Source organism: Silurus aristotelis, assembly GCF_946808225.1.
Source record: "Silurus aristotelis genome assembly, chromosome: 13".
In the NCBI taxonomy this organism is placed as follows: domain Eukaryota; kingdom Metazoa; phylum Chordata; class Actinopteri; order Siluriformes; family Siluridae; genus Silurus; species Silurus aristotelis.
In genome coordinates this window covers 21505701-21533358 of record NC_139586.1, presented here as the reverse complement: position 1 = coordinate 21533358, position 27658 = coordinate 21505701, and the positions used below count along the sequence as shown (strand labels likewise).

General features: G+C 39.6%; 1 protein-coding gene across 1 annotated transcript in view; it reads left to right on the top strand.

Annotated features, from left to right (window-relative positions):
- The window catches only part of efl1 (elongation factor like GTPase 1), a 158108-nt gene that overhangs the window by 65818 nt on the left and 64632 nt on the right, over positions 1-27658 (top strand). The gene's annotated exons all lie outside the window — the stretch shown is intronic.

Here is a 27658-nt window from a genome sequence, read left to right as displayed (position 1 = left end):
ACACAACAGTGGGTTTTATAAAAACATTTGTTTTGCATTACCATATGTGTGTGTGCATGTTTGGGTCTGGGGAACAGGATGCATGGGAAGTATAAGGGTGGCCTGCATTCTTCTGCAATCTATATACAGGGGAAGGGCAAACCAACAAAACCGTGACAATATAATCAAGGGCCTAATAAACACCTCCAGGACAGCTTTAATCCTGCTTGGAATGCTATGGTGAATTTTTGGGTTGTTGTTTAAAAAGAAAATCTACAATTATAAAGGAGCTGGAAATCTGATTCACAGGCTGTCCTCCAGAGCTTAATCAGCATCCATACATCCATGATCAGTAATGTTTAAAATAGGGTGATTGGGGAAGATATGGAAGGCATTTCATCCTGATAGTCATCAACCCCATGTTCACTTTTGAAACTTATACATGTTGGGTACATATTATGTGAATTTTGGATGCTGGAATAATGGAAGATCATCAGGAAAAAGTTTTGGCTCTTGTCCTGAATGATCATTTTATACTTAATTTAATGCAAAGCAGTCACTGGACCTAATGATATTGGGTGGCAGCCCATTGCCATAATGGATTCTTTTAACATACCTACCAGGGCCTAATTTACTAATCGCAATCAACCAACTACTTTAACTTTGCGACCATAGACACACTCTTGTTATATTTCCTAATTAGTGGTATTGTTGGTCTAAAATAGTTTTTTCCTGATGTGGCCTTTTGCTGTTGAAGCTCTAGTCACGTCAGGTTCGACATCTTGCATGTTCTGAACTGCTTTTCTGAACATTACGGTTGTAACAAATAGTTGTTTTTAGACTTCCATTTACCTCAAACCAGTATAGATATTTTCCTTCTTTCAAGCATGTATCCATAATTTATTCATGTTTAGATCAGTTTTCACAAGCTATTGTAATCTACAATTCCAGTAACCGATGCTACTTAAAAGAGATCGTTTTAGGTTCACATTATAGAAATGTACACTCTGGATGTCAGCTAGTCAAATTCCTGCTATTGGCTGACAGGAGTCAATCCTGATGTGTCCTTTTGCTGTTGTACTCCTATTCACCTCAAGATTCGATATCTTGTGACTTCTGAAGTTTTTCCAGCATGTTTTGGCAAAAAATTGACAAATTTCCTAATTGAAAGGCTTAGTTGCTAATTGATGTGGCTTTTGCTGTTAAACCTTTATTCACCTCAAGGTTGGACATCCTGCGTTTTCTGAACTGCTTTTCTGAACACCACACTTGTAACGAGTGGGTGTTTCCAGTTACTCTAAACTTCCTGCCAGCTCAAACTAGTATAAATATTTTCCTCAGATTTTTTTTAACAAGGCAATTTTCCATTCACAGAACTGTCACTCCCTGGATGTTTTTTTTGTTTTTCTTACCACCCTGTGTAAAGTCTAGATGTTTTTTGTATATGAAAATCCTGGGTGATTAGATTACTTCTGAAATACTGTAGTCATTGAGGTCACATTTCCAACCCCACATTGCTGTAAAAACATTTACAGAAGCTCTTGATCTGCATCTGCTTGAGTTTGTCTGTTGCACCGGTGCCACAACTGCATTAATGTGTGCAGGTCGTCCAAATAAAGTAGCTGCTGAGTCGGTATGTTTGATTTGAATATTTTCTAGTAACTTCTATGAATTAATAATTAGCCCCCACGTTTCCTCTAACTAGCTTTGGACCTGCTTCCTCTACAAATATTCTAGACATCAATGCTCTCAGCTCTTACATGCTCCATGGCCAGTTTTTTTTTTTTCTCCTTCAAATGATGCCAGATGTCAAACACCGCCTGCTTTAGATGAGATTTCTTTTTGTCGAGCCACATTATTTTTTTTGTTGATTTTGTGCTATGTTTTGGATCACAGCCTCATTAAAGGATATGCTGTTTCTTGCTTCATGGAATGTGTCTCTTTTGCAGAGAAAATTAAGTGTAATAGAGGTAGATTTTCCTGCTTCCTCTTAAAAGTTGTGAATCATAGACTGTGTGTGTATGTGTGTGTGTGTGTGTGTGTGTGTGTGTGTGTGTGTGTGTGTGTGTGTGTGTGTGTGTGTGTGGGTGTGTGTGTGGGTTTGTGTGTGTTTAGATGAATCAGCAGCAGTCAAGCAGTGAAGTAGTTAATGATAAATCATGCTGGTTCTTTTATGGTGGTTAGTTTGTCAGTGAGGTTTTTAGTGTGTGCGTGCGTGTGCGTGCGTGTGTGTGCGTGTGTGTGCATGTGTTGAATCAGCAATCATCTGACGGTTTATGGGTGGTCAGTTTGTCAGTAAGCTTATTACTTGTGTGTGTGTGTGTGTGTGTGTGTGTGTGTGTGTGTGTGTGTGTGTGTGTGTGTGTGTGTGTGTGTGTGTGTGTGGCTAGTAAAACAGTAATCATGAAACACACCACGTCAATCTACATCTTTTATCCTGTTTTTTTATCTATGTCTCTTGGTCTCTTTCTTTCTCTTTTTCTTTCTTTCTTTCTTTCTTTCTTTCTTTCTTTCTTTCTTTCTTTCTTTCTTTCTTTCTTTCTCTTTTTTTCTGTCTGTCTGTCTGTCTGTCTGTCTGTCTGTCTGTTTGTCTGTCTGTCTGTCTGTCTGTCTGTCTGTCTGTCTGTCTCTTGTTTATTTATCTGTCTCCCTCTGTCTCTGTCTGTCTGTCTGTCTCTGTTTATTTGTCAGTCTGTCTGTTTGTCTGTCTCTCTGTATATTTGTCTGTCTCTCTCTGTCTTTATTTTTTCTGTGTTTTTTTCTGCTGTTCCCCCTTTCTTCCTTTTTTTCTTTATTCCATCTGACCTACAGTGTGAACTCATCTCGATCACTCGAAGTTGTCTCCCATCAAGGTTTTTTTTTTACACTAAGTTTTACAGTCCATGAAATCAGTCACTCCTCTAAACTTGATCATATAGTGAGATTTTTTTGGGGTAATCTCTTCACTGTATTAAAAAAAACCCTCACCTGTGTTTCTCCTTAAACCTCATAGATCTCCATTTTGGCAAAGCGAGAGCACTCCTTCACATCCATGAATGAAACATTTCCAATCTGGCAAGCTTTTTGTATTCTGCCACACTGACTCATCCAGGTGGATACTGTCCTCGGTGAAACATTAAAAAACCTGCGCTGTAGCGCTATTGCCAGCTCGCCTGGAAGGCCTCCAGACTTTCTGCACTCGTTCTTTGTTCGCCTTTCTCCAACCTCCACCCCCGATCTCTTCCACTCGTTCTCCAATAGATGGCATTGGAGGGGTAGAGAAAAGAGCGTAACTGCTTTGTGCTCTTGTGCAACATTTCCAGAAAGAGAGAAAAAGACAAAACACGAGCAGCTCAGAAACTACCCTTTCTTTTGTTTTGCCTGCAGATTTCATAGATGTTCTTTCAGAGTTCCAGAGATTGAACAACTGTAAATTCAACCCAAACTCTTTATGTACATATTTAGCTTTGAAGATGAGAAGTACAGTATTTGATCTAAAAATCAGTATTTGTTCTATATCTAGAGCTATAATCCTATGTCCTAGAGCTTTAAAATTCCTTATTAGCAATAGCACTGCACTCATGGTCATATCACAAAACATCTCAATAGAACTGTCCTAATTTTTGTGTGTATGTACACTATATAGTGAAAAGGATTCAAACACCTGACATTTTTTAGCTTTTGTGGTTCCTCCACAAACATTTACCACAAAAATGAATTTTATAGAATGTCTTTGGATGCAGTTGCATTACATTTTCTCTTCACTTGAGCTAGCAGACCCATGCCTACCTCAGACAATGACTTTTTTTTACCTAACTTTACTAACACACTTATGGCTGAATGAGCACAAACCTCCACAAGCACACTCCATATTCTAGTGGGCCAACAATGTTAATATAAGAGCAAATAGTGGATTAAGTGTGGAATAGGATAGTCAAAAAACTCATGCAAATATTATTTGGGTGTCCACAAACTTTTGTCTATGTAGTATATAGGCTTCAGGTTAACATTGGATCTTAAACTTTTTTTGCTGCTACAGTTTAGAGATCATTCGAACAGTGAATCTTCCAGTTTGTTGATGTTTGCATACTCCACACATTTTCTGGAGGAGAAGTGAAATCCATCATAACTGAAAAGTTATGAAAATGTCAGTTTTTGCCTCAACGTTCTCACGTTCATAATTTTTTTTTTAATGTAACATTCAGAAATAACTTTTTTGCACACAGCACTTGTATCTCTTTGCACACACTGGCCAAAAGGCTGTGGAAACCTGACCATCATATTCTGTACATATGTGTTTTCTGAACTGTAGTCTTCAGGGAAGGAGTTAAACCAGATTTTGGAGTGTAGCTATGGGGTTTTGTTGTTAATCTGACACAAGAGCATTAGTGAGGTCATGGTGAACCCCCCATTCATCTCAAATGAGTTATATTAACACAATCAAGGACTACAATATTGCAACCCTGTATTAAAATTAAATTATTTGCACTGCCTCACTTTACATACCCAAAAAAAACCAACCAACCAACCAACAAAAAAAAAAAAAAAATATATATATATATATATATATATATATATATATATATATATATATATATATATATATATATTTTTTTTTTTATATTATTATTTATTTATTTATTTATTTATTTATTTATTTATTTATTTATTTATTTTTATAGCACCAGCACACCATGACAAACTTTTTGCATGTGTAGCCCATGATACTTGGAGATTCTGATTCTAAGGTATTGATGCTAGGGAAATGACTTTGTTCACAGGGGCATCGTTATGCTGAAACACATTTAGGCCTTTTCGTTCCAATGAAGGGAAATTGTAATACTACAGCATACTAAGACATTGTACACACTAGATTGCTTCGAGGCCGGTTTTGGCTACACGGAGTATGATGTCGAGGTTAGGTAAACCTTCTATATATAGAGATGAATATACCTTCAAGCAGTAGAAGAAGAGTTAAAGAAGAAGAGTCATGTTCTCCCTAATTTGAGCAGGATGTGGTCTGTGGGTTCCTCCGCCCGAGACCAGGGAACAAGAAAAGCTTTTTGCTCGATGATTACAAGAAGACACTTCATTGATCTTCTCGTGGAGTGTATCATACCAGTGTTTACCTAAGCTCCGGCTACAGGAGGTCCGTAGGCCGCCGCGCTTGGCAGCGTGTTTTATGAGAAGAGCTTTGTGGGAACCGAGAGTGAGCGGGTGGGAGAAAAGAGAAAGAGGAGAAGCAGAGAAGTGGAAGCCGAACACAGATGCGAATGCTATTAAACAGGATGGATTGCTGAGCACGGCCGTTTCAATCTCTACTTCTCCACATGTCTGACTACAGCAGCCCTTAACAAGAAACAAACACCCTCCAGACGACGCCACACACACACACACACACACACACACACACACACACACACACACACACACACACACACACACACACACACTCTCTCACTCTCTCTCTCTCTCTCTCTCTCTCTCTCTCTCTCTCTCTCTCTCTCTCTCTCTCTCTCTCTCTCATAGTTTTTCCCTGCTGATATCCTCCCTGCTTTGGGCCTGTGGTTGTATATTACATTAGGATGGCTTTTCAAAATGATGCACTTGGGTTGCCAAATGTACACCATTTACACCAGCTTAATTTTAAAAAGTTATGTAAGGCGGCAGATACCTTTCAAAGCTGTCCTCTAGGTGCATTTAGTTTTTGCTAACACGTACACAAATACGACACTCCGTGATTTTGCTGAGTGACACGATTACAAAATGATGTAATAGCAATAAGTACTACTAGGCAAAATTGTGCAATTAGATTTAATATAGTATATGTAGCTAGAAACAGTACTGCACTTATCTTTCTCAGATACCTTGCTAGGTTAACCAAAGAGATCACTTGCTTCACTGGTTGCTGAGTGGGCATGCTCTACCAAGCTAGATAAAGAGTATTTAATACATTTTGTGTCCCCAATTAAAGCTATAGAATGGGTTACTAGCGAGCTAGCTACTACAAGGTTAAACTATTGCTTCATGCTCAAACTAAAACTCACAATTCTTGTAAAATCAGGACATTTTCCTCAACCCTTTCTACTTCTGAGGTAAATCCAACACAGTGAACAGTAGTAGCAAGAAAACCAAAATAAAAATCGTATGGTTGTGTTGTGGCTATGTTAGCTATTCGACTTTTCATCTGAATGAAAATGTGCTCTATTGTGGACTCTGTCCCATCCAAATTTATGGACAGATATGGTACTGAGTTAGTGGTTTTCATTATGTAAATCATAGATGAGATTGAAGAAGCCAAACAAATACACACACACACACACACACACACACACACACACACACACACACACACACACACACACACACACACACACTCACTCAGATGTTTGGGGGTCAGAAACCGAAATAGCCTTCAAAGCCTAGGGCTGTTGAGACTTGTTTGTATTTCGGGCTTAGCTTCTACAGCTTTTAGTAATGGCTTTGCAATGTTTGTGTGTGTTTGTTTTACACAGAGACAGACACGTGTGCGCACACACACACACACACACACACACACACACACACACGGATAGAGAGCAAATAAAAGGTTGTCTTTGTGTTGAAACATGATGGAGCTGGCTTTAATAAATGATGGCAATGTTGACTGGTTTAGCTCATCAGTGTTGTTTTGGGCCAAAGCACAGAAACATGGCTCCTTTTTAGATCAGCAGGAACTTTTTGGCTTATTGTTTATTCTCTTTCCAAAGTGACACTAATTCGAAACACAACACTAGCTCGATTCTTGAGACACTTTGGCTCTACTTTAGGCCAGCATTGCAATATTATTGAGATGGTAGCTATGGTTAAGGCATTGTTTAATACATTGGTCATGAGTTCAAATCCCAGCCACACCAAGCTGCCATTCATGGGCCCCCAAGCAAGGCTCTTAACAGCATAGCTGTTCACTGTGTAAGTTGATCTTGAAGAGGGCATCTGACAAATGCTATAAATGTACAGTAAATGTAAATGATAGTTATTTGTATGCCTGTTGTACTTCAATTCTACGTATAAACACTTTCAGATAAGTTTACCCTTTTTTCCTGCCACTAGGGCCGAAAAATTAAGGGGATATTTCATAACTTCAGTGTGTATCTTTTATTTGAAACTTTACCTTTCATTTCAATGTCATGTCTGTAACATGGCCTTATGGCTTTAATACAAAATTTGTTTATAGGTACACTGCATGTACCGACACAGGGAAAGGGTTTCACAATTCATTTGTGACTGTACTATAATGTAACATTATAGTACAGTTATCATGCAGTTGGTTTGAAGAGGCAGATGTCGAGGACAGGGGGGTATGGAGAAGGATGATCCGCTGTGGCGACCCCTAATGGGAGAAGCCGGAAGAAGACTATAATGTAACAAGGAAAAGTATAAAGTAAAGTCTGAGAAGGAGGCATGGCATTCTTTTTCTTTCAGTGTGAGGAAAAAAGTGGAACGTGTGCTTGTCAGGCTTAGTGAAGGAGGTGTGGTTTTTGTAGGTGTGTCTCAGTGAAGGAAATTGATTCTGTACATGTGTCTATGTAAAGGAGGTTGAGTATGTACCTGTGTCTCTGTAAGGCAGGCTTTTTGTGGCTTTTTGTATCAATTGTGGATTTAGTTTCTTTACAGTTCTTTTTCTATTTCGATTAACCTATGCTAAAGCTAATGTATATTCAGCGTCTCTTTTGCTATCTGTGGCTATGATGTCCAGTGTTTTTCAATGGTGTGCTGATTATGGGTTTCCTCCTGAATGCTGGTTGTGAGCTCAGGATTAAGTGACTCTTTGATGATGTGGCTCATTGGCTTATGTGTAATGTGGTAATATGCTGTATTATCATTCCTGCATGCGTTTGAGAGCTATGTCCTCTCTGAATGTGACAAGACACTATCATAAAAAAAGAAATCACATACATTTCCTGTGCTCTAGTTTTCTGTTTGTCTGTAAAGTCTGTTTTCCCAACACCCCCTAGTTCCTGCACTGAGCTAAATTTAGCTCTTTTGTTGGCGGCCCGAGTGGAAGCGCAGCCCTCGAACCCGGCAGGGTGGCTAATAAGCAGCGCTGTCCCTCTGGCTTTCCTTTAATAGCTGGGGGTTTTAATGGGCAGGAGTGCAGCTGCATGCGTTCGATACAGCCTCAGTGGCATTCTGGGATCTGCGCCAGCCAACCAGGTCGGCATGGTAGCCCCCGGTTACTCACAGTCCAGGAACCCCTTAGTTCTTCTGGCTTCCTTTGCTTCGATCTGTATAGTTTTTATTCCCTTTTCCCTCAGGTTCACTCAGTGTCTCCTTGTTCCCTGCAGTGATGTTGTCTGGACATAATAATGCTCCTGCTTTTGTTTTACTGTCATGTCTTGTGTCCAAAAATTTAATATTTGAGATGAAAATAACTGGATGTCACAAACAATTTATTTACCTGAGATGGGTAAGATTTAAAGCCGGCAGCATCTCAGACAGGCTCCTGTATCTCCAGCTTACCAACAACCTGCCAGAAATGACAATAACAGGTGCTGATTATAATGTTCAGCCAATAAACAAAAAAAGATTTACTTACAATGCTGCCAATTTTACCTTATTAAATAAACAGGCCCACAAAAACACAAAATACTACTAATAATAATTTGATTAGAAACCCAGGTCAAGTAGGCTTTAATGCCAGTCCAACCATATACTGTAGCGTACAAAATACAGTAAAATGAAACGGTACCTTAGGACCAAGGACATAAGACACCAGAAATAATCAAAAATGAACACAAAACACAGAATTACACAAAAACTAACTGGAACATGACATAAAATCCACTTTCAATGCAAAGAACAACATAAGACAGTGAGACAATGGACACAGTGACACTGCAGCACCGACCAGTACAGAAGATTTGCAATAGTGCAAATGAATTGTCTTTTTAATACTGAGGCCTCAGGTAAGATTATCAGATTATTACAAATTTGTATTTATTTATATAATTCTGCTACCAAGCAGATGCAGGCATATATATATATATATATATATATATATATATATATATATATATATATATATATATATATATACACACACACACCGTCTCATTCAAAGAGTTTTCTTTATTTTCATGACTATGAAAATTGTAGCGTCACACTGAAGGCATCAAGGGCTATTTGACCAAGAAGGAGAGTGATGGGGTGCTGCGCCAGATGACCTGGCTTTCACAGTCACCGGACCTGAACTCAATCGAGATGGTTTAGGGGTGAGCTGGACCGCAGAGTGAAGGCAAAAGGGCCAACAAGTGCCGAACATCTCTCGGGGAACTTCTTCAAGACTGTTGGAAGACCATTTCAGGTGACTACCTCTTGAAGCTCATCAAGAGAATGCCAAGAGTGTGCAAAGCAGTAATCAAAGCAAAAGGTGGCTACTTTGAAGAACCTACAATATGACATTTTTCAGTTGTTTCACCCTTTTTTGTTATGTATATAATTCCATATATAATTCCACATGTGTTGATTCATAGTTTTGATGCCTTCAGTGTGAATCTACAATTTTCATAGTCATGAAAATAAAGAAAACTCTTTGAATGAGAAGGTGTGTCCAAACTTTTGGTCTGTACTGTGTATATATCTATCTATATCTATCTATATCTATCTATCTATATATATATATATATATAATTTTTTGGGTTTTTTTGTTGTTGTTTTTTTGTGCTTTCTCAGTACAATACACGACATATTTTCCAAAGCAAATTCTTTACTTATTATTATTGCTTAAAAAAAAAAAAAATTTGTGTTTTATCTTCTGAAAAAACGAATACAATTAGAATTAAAAGTCACATTCAGCTAAAGATAGAGCTTGTTCAATATTTACATAGTTTATGAAAGCTTATGTAAAAAGCTGATGTGTGGTTTAATGGGGAAAAAAACACAAAACAAAACACAGGGTCAATGGGGAAAATATAGGCAGGAAAAAAACAACCAACATTTGGCAAGGACACTTACAAATCATGCAGCTCAACTCGATACCACAGGCCGAGTGTACACTAATAATAATAAGTACTAAATAATATGATGAAACACCATAGCCAACATGTACATTCTTTTTTTCTGTTCATCCAAAGCACATTGTGTTCAAGCACTTCAGCCCTGTCGCTAGCAGCACTTTGTGTCTCACATGTCAGTTTAGCAGCTTGCATCAAAGAAAGAAAAAAATAAAACCCAGCCTGCAGCACAGCAGATTTGGTTCACTTCCTGCAGTCGGGTCAATTCAGGGTCGAAAAGGCTTTCTTGCTGCAGTCACTCAGACGAGCTCGGGGTAGTTGTTTTGAAACCCACCCGCTCGGATGAACCACACTGAGGAGATATTATTCAAATGCACTATGATGTAAGAAAGAAATTGCATGGTGTTATGCAGGACATGGGAATGCTTCTGTGATGAGAGGGGAAAAACTTGGAAAAAACAAAGAAAATCTCAGAATTTCTCCTCAGGAACTCATGTAGTGAAGTCCAACTCAATGTCCAGCAAGTGACAACCAATCAACATGGCTGCTCATGCAACAATTTTTGTTTCACTTACTTCCACAGCACAGTGAAATTCTTTCTTTGCATATCCCCACAATGTTAGAAAGCTGGGAGTGCAGGGTTAGCCATGATACAGCACCCCTGGAGCACTAAAGGTTAAGGGCCTTGCTTAGGGGCCCCTAGAGTGGCAGCTTAGTGATACCAGAGCTTGAACCCAGCGACCTTCTGATCAATAACCCAGAGCCTTAAACCCAGAACTAGCTACCATCTAGCACCTTTGGTGACCTCAAGTGAAGACCTGCGACTGATAAAGATTGATAGGAGCTTTTGAGATTTTCTACAGATTTTAAATATTACGTCAATAATTACAAATAAACATCATGATTACATCAGTCATAAATATTGATAAAATGTCCTGAATGCGTAGCAGATTGAGGTATAAACTTGATTGTAAGTCTTCTATCGGGACGATCCTCCGGGTGTGAGCACTTTTATTATTGATTGTTGGCACGTGCCGGGTTTATCTGAATGTGTATTTTAGGATTATGTGTGTAGTGTGGTTTAGGGAATGTGTGAGCACGGTATAGCAGGTTAGCATAATGTTACTCACTCACAAAAATAAGATATAGACGAGTTTTTGTGTCTTTTTTTAAATTTATTTTATTCATCCTGTTTGCAGTCATTAGTCTCCCAACATCCTTAATGTCCCCACGTCTGCAGTCTAGCTCAGTCTGATTTGGCTCTGCCTGTGCCTGTTTTTTGATCAGAACTATCATTAGTCTGTTTGCAGGCCAAATGATGATGCATTGTATTTAGATAATTCAGACCGGTGAGACGCTACCTCTAGATCTTAACTTTCGCTCACAGGCTTCCATCAGCCTCGTCCATCAGACATTCATCTCTCTCTCTATCTCTCTGGTTTACAGATCTGCCAGAGCCGAACAGCATGGGTGAGACCGGATCTCACAGTACACTTTAATAGCAGCGCTGTCTTTTTAAGCCACTTTTTGTATCTACACAGAGGAACATGAAGCGATCAGGGTTCGTTTCCAGAATCAGCCATTATTAACGATGGCACAACAAAAGTGTACACAGTTTCCCAGTAACCCCACATGCAGTCCATCAACCAGTGTTCAGCATTTGCAGCTTGCATCTATAGTTTTGTACTGGAGCTACAGGCTTAATGGAGCTAACAAGTAAGAGAAGTGTCTAGCCTCCGGTTTTCTATCTCCGAGACAGCATATATCACACCCACGCCTTTGTCCTAGCAAACCTTGCCTGCAACCCTTTTTATTGTTGTTTGCTAATCCTATACAAATCACATGCGCCATTTACATTTGCTCTCATTGTTTTGTTTTTTTTTATAAAGAAATACTATGTAAATAAAATGTCATAAATTGTACTGGTAAGTCCAGTGTCTAAGAGTAAGAAGTGATTGCAAAAAAATTGTATGCAAGTGTTTTCGTTGCACTGTTTAATTTTACATAATATCAGACTCACAGGCTTGCTTTTCACCTCTGGGGTCTGGGGTTTTTCATGTGCTTGCTGAGTTTGCATGTTCTGCTTTAGGGTTTTTTTCTTCAAAAACATCAGTTTTCTCCCCCAAGACCAAAGCCATTTGTTCGAAGCTACCACTACTGAAGACAATAGTGAAGGGTAGAAGAGGTAACTGGTAGTTTTGCCTCTCGTTTTGTGAACGAGAGCTTCTGGGTCTGTGCAATATGATGACACTATATAGACAAAAGCACTTTTCCAGTAATATGTGGTTCTTCCTCAAACTGTTATCGCTAAACACACAACTGTATAGGATGTCTTTTGATGTGGCAGCATTAAATATTCCCCTCACTTGGACTAGAAGACAATGCTCCTGGTAGTGGAAGATTTCGAGTGGCCTGCTATAGAGCTCTGGCCTGAAATTTATTGTTCATCTTTGGGATGAATTGGAACAGCAGTACCTGACTTTACTAACGGCCTTGTGTCTAAATAAGCACAAATCTCCACGTGGACACTCCACATTGAATCATGTGTCTACAAATTGTAATTCATACACCGATCAGGCATAACATTATGACCACCAATCAGGCATAACATTTTTACCACCTGCCTAATGTTGTGTTGGTCCCCCTTTTGCTGCCAAAACAGTCCTGACCTGTTGAGCATTTTAGCAATTTGAGCTACAGGAGCTCGTCTGTTGGATTGGACCACACGAGTCAGCCTTCACCCCCGCGTGATTCAGTGAGTCTTGGCCGCCCATGACCCTGTCGCTGGTTCACCACTGTACCTTGCCTGGACCACTTTTGATATGATACTGACCACTGCAAACCGGTAACACCCATCACTATTTGGTCCTTGTCAATCTCGCTCACATCCTTGCGCTTGCCCAGTTTTCCTACTTTAAACACAAACTTTGAGGACAAAATATTCACTTGCTGCCTAAATATATCCCACCCACTAACAGGTGCCATGATGAAGAGATAGTCAGTGTTTTTTACTTTACTGTTCATAAAGTTATGTCATAGTGTATGCCTGATCAGTGTACAGCCATTAGTGTCAAAATTGCTGGCAACAAAAGTGAGTACACCCTAAGTGACCCCAAGAAGGTTTTCACCATAAAGAGGCCTTGCAAGGGTCAAAGTTGAGTTATTAAAATGATAGAAGTCTAGTCTTCGTGCTGTGTGTCAGGTGCAGAAGCTGTTTCAAAAATCAGACGCATAAGTGCTGCCAAAATTTCTTTAGAGGTTGCAGAAGAGAAAGGTCCGCTTTGTGGTGCTCAGACCGTACGCCACACACTGCAACAAGTCTGTTTGCATAGCATCATCCTGGAAGGAAGCCTCTTCTGAAACTGGCTCACAAGAAAGCCAGTGTGCTAAAGACAACCTGACCAAGAACATGAATTACTGGAACCATGTCCTGTGGTCTGATGAGACTAAGATAATCTTGTTTGGCAAGGATGGTGTCCAGCATGTGTGGTGATGCCCTGGTGAGGAGTACCAAGAAAATTGTGTCTTGCCTACAGTCAAGCATGGTGGTGGTAGCATCGTGTTCTAGGGCTGCATGAGTGCTGCTGGTACTTATTGAGGGAAACATGGATTCCAACATGTACTGTGAGATTCTGAAGCAGAACATGACTCCCTCCCTTCAGAAACTGGTCAGAAGGCAGTTTTCCAACATGAAAACAACCCCAACACACCGTGAAGAAAACAACTGCCTTGCTGAACCTAATGGTGATTGAGTGGCCAAGTCTCCAGACCATAACCCTATTAAGCATCTGTGTGGAATCCTCAAGCGTAAGGTGAAAGCCATGATGTCATAATGGAGGAGTGGAAGAGGATCCCTGCACCAACCTGTGCAGCTCTGGTGAATTCCATGCCCAGGAGGATTAGGGCAGTGCAAGATAACAGTGGCGCTCACACAAAATATTAACACTTTTTAAACAGAGTTTAGATATGTTCACTCAGGGTGTCCTCACTTTTGTTGCCAGCCATTTTGACAATAATTGCTCTATGTTGTTATTTTCAGTAGAGCTGTACTGCTACATAAGCTGCTCATTGACTACTTTAAAATATATTCAAGTTTCATTTCTAATAATGTCTCTTGAGAGGATTTTAAAATGGTTGCTGAAATGTGAGTGGTGCACTCACTTTTGTAAGATACTGTATATACTAAAGTTGAAAAAACTCGATATACTGATGATCATATGTAACCATAAGCTACTGTTCAAGGTTTTCCAGGCCTGACCATAGCATTAAGATGAGAGGATTTTAAAGCATTAAGTTTAAGATTTCTGCTGTACTGTAAGTTTTATTCTTTTGTAGCTGCTATACAGTCGTTGTGATTGTCAATGAGAGAGAATATGTCTTTTATGTAGTCCCCAGTGGGGTGAACTAGCACCAGCCCTGGCATAAGCAGCCACCTGCCATCTCCATATGCCCATAGTCCAGACAAATTTGACTCTCTCCTGGTGGTGTCTGCAGCACCGCTGACTGTCTGCACTGTAGCTAAATCAAACAAAAAAAAAGAAAAAAAAAGACCCACGCAGTTTTTGACTGTCTCGGCATTGTGTCCTTGTGTTTAACGAACGGCTAATGGCTAAAAAGCTTCAAGGGAACACTTCAGACAGAAAATGCTTATGTTGCTGACATGAATTGAATGCTAATCGGCGTAATGTTTATGCAAATCAGAATGCAGGGGGAATTTAAGAACAAAAACACAGAGCTCCTGTTGTTAGCAGTAAGTCGTTTTAATTTATATTAACACTCATGGTGTTTTATACTTAATTCTGAAAAACAGTCAGTGGCATCAAAAAGAAACCGTCCCTTTCAGTCTAAGGACGCGTTACCGTCACACTCCTGTGGACAGCTTAGCATGGTGCTGTGAGAAACAGCCGAAGGTTTAATGCAATTGGGAATTGACATTCACTTTCAGGAATTAATTCCTGCACACTTTCTTCATCCGAAGAAATGAATTGGGCAACATACATCTCCATAACTGATCTCGATGAGAAGTCAACGATACGATACCTTGAAAGATACATATGAAGCAGCATATGATGTGTTACGATTCGCCCCATTAGCCTGCACTGCGATCTGATTTCGGTTTCATGCGATTCAATGCAATACGTATCAATCGAAAAAAATATAATGTTATACAATACAATAAGGTACAGATAGTTCGCGTTTATTTCTTTGCACACAGCAAATCATGAATTTACTTAAATGCCTTCTAAATTCTAGCACATGGCCCCTTCACAAACAGGTCTTTGTAGTGCAAAAAAAAAAAAGAACTTAAACCAGATGTTATTTTCCTGTTCTGTCTCCAGAAGGATGCAGCTCTACCTCTGCCATGTTAATCTGTATTTTACGTGACTCTCAGGACACGCCTCGGTCTCTGTGGCGTTGTGATACATCATATTCACGTGGCACCAGTTGTGCTGAGAGAACTAGCAATCCAGTTCATCAGTATTTAGGTGTGGTGACTGTGCAGGCCGTTCCGTGATAGATGACACTCCAGGTGACTTTCTGCTTTCTGAATAGTGCTTACAGAGCTTGGATGTATGCTTCGGGTCATTGTCTTGATGTATGCTGAAATCGGGTCCAATTAGCTGCAGTCCACCTGGACTTGCATAGTGTTGAGGTATGGAGCGGTAGCCATACTGGTTCTGCTTACACCTGGTATAAGTCTCAAACCTTCCTGGCTTTAAAATTACTTCAAACCATTGAGCTTCTACCTCCATGTTTGACTATGGGTGTGAGGCAGTCTGTAACATATTCGTCTCATAGGTTCTTCTGTCGGAGGCAAAAATTTTTAATTTGTACTTTCATCCAGTGATTCACTAGATCAATCATTTTTGTGTGTTTGTCTTTTACCCTGGTTGGTTAGATAGAAACAAAAGATGCATGTGTCTCAAATACCCTAAAAGACCAAGTGTTTCTAAAATGATCACAGGCACTGTATTTGTTAGTTTTTCCTCAGTCTTGCCCTTTTTTGGGTGTTTTGCAATCAGTATTCGCACCCTGCCTGTTTTTAAAAAAATCTTTGAAGCCACCAATGTTTTAGGGCCTTCAGGTGTTTTAAGTCATATTGACTTGTCGACAAACACACAATGCAAAAGAAATGCAGGCTAAAGAACTGATTATTATTGGTTGCTGTGCATTTCTGACTGGGAGCATGCGAGCTGGATGAGCCAACTGAGAACTGAAACAGCTTAGGCTGTAACACGTGCTGTGTTACCAACAAGAAAAAAATGCTGAAGTATGTCATTATGTATAAATAATGTTTAAAAATGTTCTGCATGTGCATAAGTTTGTTTATTTATTGATTCTATTTTTCTTTATTCCTTAATGGTTTTAAAGTTGAATTTTCTGCTTGTTCATTTATTTTTCTTTCTTTCTTTCTTTTTCTTTTTTTTTTTATTTTAAACTTTGCGTTATGTTGCATTATTATTGTTTTATTAGTTTAGCAGTTCATTGTTTTTTTTGTTTTTTTTCCATGGGGCAAATTGGTACCACTGAGCTACTGATCAGATGGTTAGGGGTTAAACCCCTGTATCGCCAAGCTGCCACTCTTGGGGCCCTAAAGCAAGGCCCTTAACGATCAGTGCTCCATGGGCGTTGTATCATGCTCCTAACATCTCTGGGATATGTGAAGAAAGAATTTCACAGAACTGTAAAGTACATGAGACAAATATAAAGTACCTTTCTATCTATCCATCCATCCATCCATCCATCCATCCATCCATCCATCCATCCATCCATCCATCCATCCTTTTCTTTTTTAATGTATTTAATTCTATCCATCCATCCATCCATCCATCTTTGTGAAGCTTTTCGAGTTGTGTTTTATGTAAAAGGTGCTATGTAATTAGGTGTATTATTAGTAGTAGCAGTTATTATTTAATTTGAGGATTATTATTTCCTTTGTTATTCCTATTATTCTTTTTATTTTTGTATACTGGTAGTATAGTGAATAGTGATAGTGAATAATTTCGCTCTGACAATAGATGGTAATTATTTAAATCATCCCCAATATAAGATTGTCATAATGCCTACTCCTAATTTTCGTAATGCTAGTGTATTTATGCTAGGCCTGCCTCATTAGGTGTTCTGGTAGTATGTCAGTTGGTTAGCGTGTTCGTAGCATTACATTTATAACCGCACAGCGGCCTTTAAGGACATTTCACATTTTTCAAGAAACGTCTGCGATGCTTTGTGACGTCTGAAATCGGAAAGATAGAAAGTAAACTCCATCGTCAGGGTCGCAGAGTTTATAGCAGCGTAACACTCAAAGAGACAAAGAATAGTTTAAGGCTACATGACCAACGCACACTTTCCTTCCCGGCAGTCCATCAGTCTGTTAGCGCAGCACCTGGAGTTCCAACATGTGCTCTTTGTTTGGGATGACCTTAATTTCTCTCTCTCTCGTTCTCTGTGTGTGTCTTTGTGAGTGAGTGAGTGTGTGTTTGTGAGTGAGTGTGTGTGTCTGTTTGTGTCTCTGTGCCTGTTTTTATATCTTGTTTGGAGGCAAGTTAGACATATTTAACATTTTTGACCTTGTGACTTGTAACTGCTCCTTTTTACTGCAAGTTTTAAGTAATAAAAAATAATAAATGAAATGAAAATAGAAAACAGCAGAAAGGTTTTCATTTGATGAATAAGGTTGAAGTCAAGTTTATTTTTAACACTGCATTGCCTTCGTCATAATGGCAATACAAGTTTGGTAATGAAGAGTTGACGTTTTTGTACCTTGTAGGGACATTTGTTTGGTCCCCAATAGGATTTTTATTAAAATTACAACAACTTAATAAAAAAAAAATTTAATTCAGGTTTTAAGGTCTGGATTAAGATTAGTTTTCACACAGAATTAAATAGGTGCCTTAATAATTAGGGCAATTGAAGGTCCTCAGATGGTGTGTGTGTGTGTGTGTGTGTGTGTGTGTGTGTGTGTGTGTGTGTGTGTGTGTGTGTGTGTGTGTGTGTGTGTGTGTGTGTGTGTGTGTTGCTTGCTCGCTCAGCAACAGTGAGGCAGGGATTGTGCCCTACAGAACCTGCCAGGACACACACAAAGCTACGTTAAGCGTTCCCACTAAAATATTTAATCTCATTCTTTCTGTCTCTTCATCACTTCAGTATAAATACAATATTTACAGTATTTGGCAGACAGTCTTATCCAGAGCAACGTACATTTATCACATTCATACAACTAAGCAGATATGGGGTTAAGGGCCTTGCTCAGGGGCCCAAGAGTGGCAGCTTGGTGTGGCTGGGGTTCGAACTCACAACTTTTGGATCCTAATGCTTTAACCACCAAGCTACTACCACCTTTTGGGAATTTTGAAGTCAGAGCTGCTCGACTAGTAGCGGCGTTCTCTGAAATGAACCGCAAGCTGTGGTTAGAAATGAAGGACTGAAGCAAACTGTAGATCAAAAGAATGAGTTCATTATGACGGGATACTGAATCTATATGATGAGAATGGATCTCTGTGAGAATTGAATTGTCCTGCTATTAAAGCCAGCTCTCCGGTAGACTCCTGGAATCTTGAGCGATACCAGTGCTTCTTTTTTTCCCCCAATGTGCTGGGTTTTGAATGCGTTATTACATTTGATCCACTTTCCCCCTAGTGTAGGGGTAGGATTTAAAGCTCTTTAACTTGGTTATAAGAAGTGTCATGTACAGAGTAAATGCACATCTGTGCAATGCATTTTTACATTTACACTGGAGCAGAGGGCAGAGATCAATGTATTATCCCAGACGGGTGTCTACTTAAAGTCTTCTCTATTAACAGTGGCACCCTTGGTAAATCAAGCTTTTTTTTCTATTCCCTCAATTGTACCATATAGAAAACCTGTTTGGGTGAATTGAAGAGAAACATTTTAAGGACTTGGAGAGATTCTGTTGGGAGGAATGATCTCAGATTTCTGAAGCTTCTATTCACCAACCTCATCAGGCAATATAATTATAAGGGACGACTCCCAGCTGTTTTCCCAGACAGACGAAGCAGCCACTCTCGGGTCCCTGAGCAAGGCCCTTAACCTAAGAGCTGCTCAGTTGTATGAATAAGATTAAGGTTGCACTGGATATGGACATCTGCCAAATGCTGTAAATGTGAAATTGATATTTTTTTATTGATATGTGGATCAACAGACAGACAGACCAACCAACCAATCATAAGATTTGTATGAGATTTCTGAACAACCCATTCCACATTTATTCCCCATTTGCTCTTATAATATCCTTCACTCTTCTGGGAAGATGTTCCACTAGATTTTGGAGAGTGCTGCTGAAGATCTGTGTTCATTCAGCCACAAGGGTGTTAGTAAAGTCCGGTACTGATGTGTGGTCAAGGACGCCTGGGACGTAGTAAGGTGTCCCAATACTTTTGCCTATATAGTGTTGAATCTTTACTTCAACATTTAGTAGCTTAGGAGAACAGCAGACGTCCTAAATTAACAACACATGCCAGAAAGATTTATTGAATAGCTCTAAACCGTAAATGTGTGATTTATTAAAATAATGTAGAGCAACCAGGGCCTGGGATGAGTGAGAGGAAATTCAGGGTCATTTACATTAAAATGTCTGGGATTAGTTGTCAGAGCTGCTTTTATAGAAAACAAACCTTTTGACCAATCAGTTTTAAGACCTGGACAGCTTTGTGATGTAAAAGGGTCTGAAAATTGGTTTAGTACAAATAGGAAATATATTCTCCAAAAAGTTCCTGTGTTGATTGAAGTGTTTGAGTCAGAGCCGGGAGTTCGTAACCTTTTCACCTTTCGCCTTCTCGCTCTCTTCTTGGCACAATGAGTGTATTGTCTCAGCCTCTGTGTTGTTACGGAATCGCTTCCTGTTCCTGCCTGGCCACATTGCCTCCATATGCAGGCGCTCTGAAAGACTCGAATGTCTGGGATTAACGTGCCTCCTGTTGTCCATTACCTCAGGTGTGTGTGTGTGTGTGTGTGTGTGTGTGTGTGTGTGTGTGTGTGTGTGTGTGTGTGTGTGTGTGTGTGTGTGTGTGTGTGTGTGTGTGTGTGTGTGTGTGTGTGTGTAAAATTTGCAGGCCTTATATAACCCCAGAAATACATTTAGCATGTGGGTTTGTTTTATAGAGCTGGAGCAGCGCATGCGTGACCCCATGTGTCCAAAGCGACAGGCTAATGTAATGTAATATGCAGTGTGTTTCTTGGCCGAAGGGCAAAAGTCTGCCCCCCCCCCCCCCCCCCCCCCCCGATTTTCTGCCTTGGCAATCTGTCACGTTTAGCGGAGGGACTTTCCAGCGAGGGGACTTTCCATGCAGTTCTTCAAAAAGCCTCTTTTTGACACTTCCATATGGCTTAATACCATTCCTATGTATTGTTGCTCTTAAGTGTCAGACTTATAGACATTATTGCAACGATCTTTAGATCTTTAGCCTCACGTTACCTCATTACGCACTTGGAAAAGAAAAAAAAAAATACCTGTTGGACCAAAATTCATGTCGTGTCATTTTTATTTTATTCATTATTTTTATGTCCTCTCATGATTTATCGATGTTTTTCTTCGCTTTCTCGTCACAGTATTCGAGGACTAATCCTTCACGTTTAATTTCTCAGAGAGATTCCGGAACCATCAAACAAACGATGTTCATATCCTGCTTTCGGACAGCAGGGAGAGATTTACTGTGTTGTGATAGCCCTTTATGAAAGTATCACATGAAGGATGTCAGGGGAAAGAGCCTCGAAGTGTTTGTAGCGCTGCCTCAAAGGCAGGAGAAAGCCGATATCTGTTACTTGGTTTCATGGGTTTTGCGTGATCTGAGCTCGAGCAGGTGTCCCAGTCGTCTTTTTGCCCAACCGTGAAGGATTGTGTTTAAGTGTGACTGAATTACTAAGACTTCTGACATGTGAGAAAGACGTCTGACGTGAGCGTTTATGTATCATTCTTTTGATTGTAATTTTGTCAGAATTGACCATATATCCTTATTAGAGAGTAATTCTGGCTGTTCAACAAAAAATCACACAGAATGGTCACAAGATAATAATAATACTTATAATATAATCGCTATTGAATATAAACCATCATGTAGCATAGTTTAAAGACAACATGGACACCTAATGACTGACTGAGAGGCAAAGAGACACAAGTAACATAACATAGGAGCACATTCTACATTTTGTATATACACTATATGGACAATAGTTTTATGGACACCTGATCATATGATTTGTGAACATCCCGTTCTATATTAAGTGCTATATTGCGATTATAATAACTTCCAATTTTTCTGCGAAGATGTTCCACTAGATTTTGGAGTGAGCTTCTGGAGATTTGTGCTCGTTCAGCCACAAGGGTGTACGTACAGTCAGGCACTGATGCAGAAGAAGAATGCCTGGAGAGTTTTTTGTTCTAACTCATCCCAAAAGTGTACAATAGGTTTGAGGTCAGAGCTCTATAGCAGGCCACTCAAGATCTTCCACTCCAACCCATGTACATATATATATATATATATAGACATAATCTAAAAAAAAAATCCAGAAATCACAATATATGATTTTTAAACTATTTATTTGTATGATACAGCTGCAAATAAGTATTTAAACACCTGTCTATCTAGAATTCTGACCCTCAAACAACTGTTAGTCTGCCTTTAAAATGTCCACCTCCACTACATTTATTATCCTAAATTAGATGCACCTGTTTGAGGTCGTTAGCTGCATAAATACACCTGTCCACCCCATACAATCAGTAAGAATCCAAATACTAACATGGCCAAGACCAAAGAGCTGTCCAAAGACACTAGAGACAAAATTGTACACCTCCACCAGGCTGAAAAGGGCTACGGGGAAATTGCCAAGCAGCTTGGTGAAAAAAGATCCACTGTTGGAGCAATCATTCGAAAATGGAAGAAGCTAAACATGACTGTCAATCTCTTTCGGAATGGGGCTCCATGCAAGATCTCACCTCGTGGGGTCTCAATGATCCTAAGGAAAGTGAGAAATCAGCCCAGAACTACATGGGAGGAGCTGGTCAATGACCTGAAAAGAGCTGGGACCACCATTTCCAAGGTTACTGTTGGTAATACACTAAGACGTCATGGTTTGAAATCATGCATGGCACGGAAGGTTCCCCTGCTTAAACCAGCACATGTCCAGGCACGTCTTAAGTTTGCCAATGACAATTTGGATGATCCAGAGGAGTTATGGGAGAAAGTCATGTGGTCAGATGAGAACAAAATAGAACTTTTGGGTCATAATGCACTGTATTGAAGAGAGGGTGACCGGGGCCATGTATTGCAAGATTTTGGGGAACAACCTCCTTCCCTCAGTTAGAGCATTGAAGATGGGTCGAGGCTGGGTCTTCCAACGTGACAATGACCCGAAGCACACAGCCAGGATAACCAAGGAGTGGCTCTGTAAGAAGCATATCAAGGTTCTGGCATGGCCTAGCCAGTCTCCAGACCTAAACCCAATTGAGAATCTTTGGAGGGAGCTCAAACTCCGTGTTTCTCAGCGACAGGCCAGAAACCTGACTGATCTAGAGAAGATCTGTGTGGAGGAGTGGGCCAAAATCCCTCCTGCAGTGTGTGCAAACCTGGTGAAAAACTACAGAAAACGTTTGACCTCTGTAATTGCAAACAAAGGCTTCTGTACCAAATATTAACATTGACTTTCTCAGGTGTTCAAATACTTATCTGCAGCTGTATCATACAAATAAATAGTTAAAAAAAATCATACATTGTGATTTCTGGATTTTTTTTTTTTAGATTATGTCTCTCACAGTGGACATGCACCTACAATGACAATTTCAGACCCCTCCATGATTTCTAAGTGGGAGAACTTGCAAAATAGCAGGGTGTTCAAATACTTATTTTCCTTACTGTATATTATACACACACACACACACACACACACACACACACACACACACACGTAATTACAAATGTTTTTCTGTATAATGTTTTTTTTTTCTTTACCTCTGTTTTCTGGGAATGAACATTGTGTGTAGGCCGTTCATCCACTCAATACCAACTCTTCTATTTCACAGCTTCTGACTCGACTCTTTTAATTCATGCCGTGCAACACTGTTATTTTTCCTTCACTTTTTCTGCCTAAAGTTACTGGGGAAAAAAAAAGTGTGAGCCGTGGGAGACGCATCACATGACTCATATCACATCCCCTGGAGTTTTTGAATCATTCGTGGCTGAATGTTTTTTTTTTCTCCTTTTGTAACTACAGATTGTTCAGGCGGTTGATTGCATGAAATGTTTCACAGTAGCCTGAACGAAGCAGATCAACACAGAAGCATGGTATAAATATTTCAGTACAGCTTAATAAACATGAGCGATCGTTTGCGGTCTTCTGGCTGCATGTTGATTCTGTTTTGGCATGTTTACTCAGTGTAGTTTAGTGTTACAAAGCAAAGGAAGTGCACAGCTAGCTGGCTAGCAGTAAATTAGCTGCCACACTGACTTTGGGGATTATTTTGCATTTCGGTTTTGAATTTGGCCAACATTTTTAAGTTAGACCTTTCAGCAATTAGTATTGAAGCATTGAAATTAGAGTAGTCGGACATTTGCATGAACTGCATGAGCTACACAGTATATGCACAAAGGTTTGCGGACATAACATTGCTATGTTCTTTTTGAAGATCTTATTTCACATTTGCTGTTATGATAAACTTTTCTGGGAAGATGTTATACTCGATTATAACATCTAGTATTATACAAATCCCCATGAGCACACACTCAAATCTAGAGAACATCTTCCCAGAAGAATGGAGGTTATTATAAGAAAAGATTGGGTGTCCACAGGTGTTCACAAACTTTTGCCCATATTTTTGTGTATTATTTATAAAACATTTTTTAGCATACATTGGTAAATTAACTTGTTAATGTTTTGTGTATTGTAAGATTTTACGTTAGTACAATCAGTTTTTTTTTTTGTTTGAGCTAAAGGATCTAAAATATTGGACAAATCCAAGTTTTTTGCTGATTTGAAATGTACATAAACCATTATTTTTTTCCTCCCAAACAAAAGCTAGTTTATGAACAACGGTATTGGACCATTACACAAACAGAGACTGTAATGTTCTTTCTTTCTTTCTTTCTCTCTCTCTCTCTCTCTCTCTCTCTCTCTCTCTCTCTCTCTCTCTCTCTCTCTACAAATATATATATATATACACAGTGTTGTGCTCGTTACTAAAAAATAGTAACTAGTTACAGTTACACGTTACTCCATTCAAAAAGTAACTCCGTTACTTTGTTGATTATTTACACCAAAAAGTAATGCATTACTGTTAAAAGTAACTTTTTAGTTACTTTTTGTAAAGAACCTTCTTTAATGTTCCTATTAATGCCCTTTTATGCGTTATGGTCTATACAAACACAAAACTGACTTAAACACACAGTAATTTTTTAAACACTATTTTATTCAAGTCAAACCAGCACATACTGAATATATCACAAGGATTTCTGAAATAAATAACAAAACAAGCTGAATAATATATTCACAATCAAAAACTAAAGTGGCTTCTGCTGTTGTGTTGAGCTCTTAAAAATGTTCCTTTCACAGCTGAAGTATGAAAACTATTAACAATGTAGAACAGAACACCGGGTTAGCTTCTAGCTTCTAGCTCCTCAGGCATGGAGGTCCTGGAGGTGTTTCAACAGATTGGAGTTGCTGTTTTTTGCAGTAGATACGAGCTTCGAACCAGAAAGACACAGCTTACATTTGACTTGAAAGTTTTTGTCTTTATACTCAACTAAAGTGAAATAATGAGCATATTTCCACTTTGAGAAACTCGTCTTGCTCTCGCCTCGACTCGCCATTACTGACGCACAGACCTGAATAAACGGAGACACGCCCACAGTGCGTCTTCTTCGTGTTTACAGTGGTTTATCCACCAATCCTACAATGTGACGCTGCTGTAAGCAAGTTAGGCTGTAGTCTACACTTCAGCCCAAATTAATTCATTTATAAAAGTAACGGGTAACACACCATACGGTAACGGTAACGAAGTTACTTTATTTTTAAAAGTAACGCGTTACAGTATTAGTTACTTTAAAAAGTTACTAGTAACGCGTTACTGCCCAACACAGTATGTGTATGTATGTATATATATATATATATATGCCATTAACATGGAGTTGGTCCATATAATAGCTGTTTTTGGGGGGCTTTTTACAATATATCGGCAGTGTTTTTATGCAACAGTGCCGTTCTTTATGAAAAAACAGGAGGGTTTCTGTGTAGCTTTGTCGTTTCTTCGCAAAAGAATCTAGCGTTTGCCTTTAATTGGGGAAGATCAAGCTTTGTGGATCCACACACAATTTGCTCTCAACATTACCAAATACTCACTCACTCGCTGTGTCATTCACAGACATACAGTAAACAATGTGATTTTTCTGATTGACCACACAAGGACCACTACACAATGATCCCTGTTTGATGGGAACTAGCAGCTGGTATAGATTGATAACCGTAGGGAATTTATTTAAAAAGGTGGGACATGTGATTGCTACAGAACAGTTTATTTGTGGCATGCAGCAACCCACATTATTTTATATTGCATCCTAATACATCACTTTTTGAGCTAAAATTGTGTGTGTATGTGTATGTCTGTCAATCTGTCTGTCTCTTTTCTAGTTAACTCTTAGTCCATTATATACTTATACCAACACAAATTAGACAAGTATGGGATGAATTAGAAACATTTTAAACTTAGGCTACACATATACAGAAGACATTCTGATACAAAAGCACACACACACACACACACACACACACACACACACACACACACACACACACATACACACACACACACACACACACACACACACACACACACACACACTTTGTAATTTGGTACCAGGTGTCTGCCAAAGATGAATGTTTCCTTTATCTTAGAAAAAAAATAATCACTTCCTGATTGCTTTCCTGCTGCGATTTGCTTATTAGAGACTAATAGCGCTCAACAAGGCCTTTGTCTCCACTTTCCTTTTGTCTCTCTTATCCTGACAGAAAAGCCGCTTTTCAAACAGGCACAACAGCTGATTTCACCAGCATGAGCATTCAGTTAACGATTCACCTCACTCTTTGCGCTAGTGTTTTCCTTGCTAACAACATCTTTGTTTTCCATCTCAAGATCCCCTGTTCTGACAAAAAACACTGCTTGATGCACGACCTTGAGCAAGATTTGATTTTGTTATACACATTTAATTAGCCGTCCATTTGTTTGTTTATTTCATTTTGGGAAGATGATTTTTCTGTCAGCTATTGTTGATTTATTTATTACCAGAGATGTCAAAGCACTTTTGTACATCACTTTGGATAAGAGCATGTGCTAAATGCCTTAAATGTGGTATGTGGTTTAAATATATATATATATATATATATATATATATATATATATATATATATATATATATATATATATATATATATATATATATATACATACATACAACATATAACATCATGAACGGTGAAGTGAATAACACTGATTATCTCTTTATCATGGCACCTATTAGTGGGTGGGATATATTTAGGCAGCAAGTGAACATTTTGTACAATATTTATGTGTTAGAAGCAGGAAAAATAGGCGAGCGTATAGATTTGAGCGAGTTTGACAAGTTTGTGATGGCTAGACGACTGGGTCAGAGCAACTCCAAAACTCTTGTGGGATGTTCCCAGTCTGCAGTGGTCAGTATCTATCAGAAGTGGTACATGGAATGAAAAGTGGTGAACCGGCGACAGGGTTATGTGCGACCGAGGCTCATTAAACATGTTTCAACATGTGTCACATTTTCAACATGGTGGCTCTAGGAGCCTGTGGCAAGGACAAAGGACAATAACGGACTATAAAACACCATCTTCTAGAATGGTGAATGCGGACGCTTCTCTGGCAGACGAGCTAAACACCTTTTACGCTCGTTTCGAGGCTGCAGCTAACCACGCTAGCGGCGCTAGCGGCACAACCAGCGTGCACGCCGAGAGAGCCGGAGAGGTCAACACGTTCACCATCTCAGAGCATGACGTGAGGAGGGCATTCAAGAGAGTGAATACCAGGAAGGCAGCAGGACCAGATGGCATCACAGGTCGGGTTCTGAAAGCCTGCGTTGACCAGCTAGCACCGGTGTTCACCGAGATATTCAACCGCTCCCTGGAACAGTCTGTTGTCCCCTCATGTTTTAAACAGTCCACCATTGTTCCTGTCCCGAAGAAACCCCAGCCCGCCTGCCTCAATGACTACTGCCCTGTAGCTTTGACCTCAGTAGTGATGAAGTGCTTCGAGAGACTGGTCAGAGACTTCATCACTGCATCACTACCAGACACACTGGACCCATTACAGTTTGCGTACCGTCAGAACCGATCTACTGAGGACGCCATTGCTCATCTCCTCCACACCACGATGAGCCACCTGGACCAAAGAAACGGGAATTATGCAAAGATGTTGTTCGTGGACTATAGTTCAGCGTTTAACACCATAATTCCCTCCACACTCACCTCTAAGTTGGAGGTCCTGGGACTCAGCCAGCCGCTGTGTCAATGGATCTCTAACTTCTTGACAGACAGACCACAAGCCGTACGGGTGGGAAAACACACCTCATCCACCCTCACCCTCAGCACTGGAGCTCCCCAGGGTTGTGTTCTGAGCCCCCTGCTGTACTCGCTGTACACATATGACTGTGTGGCCACATCCAGCTCCACCACCA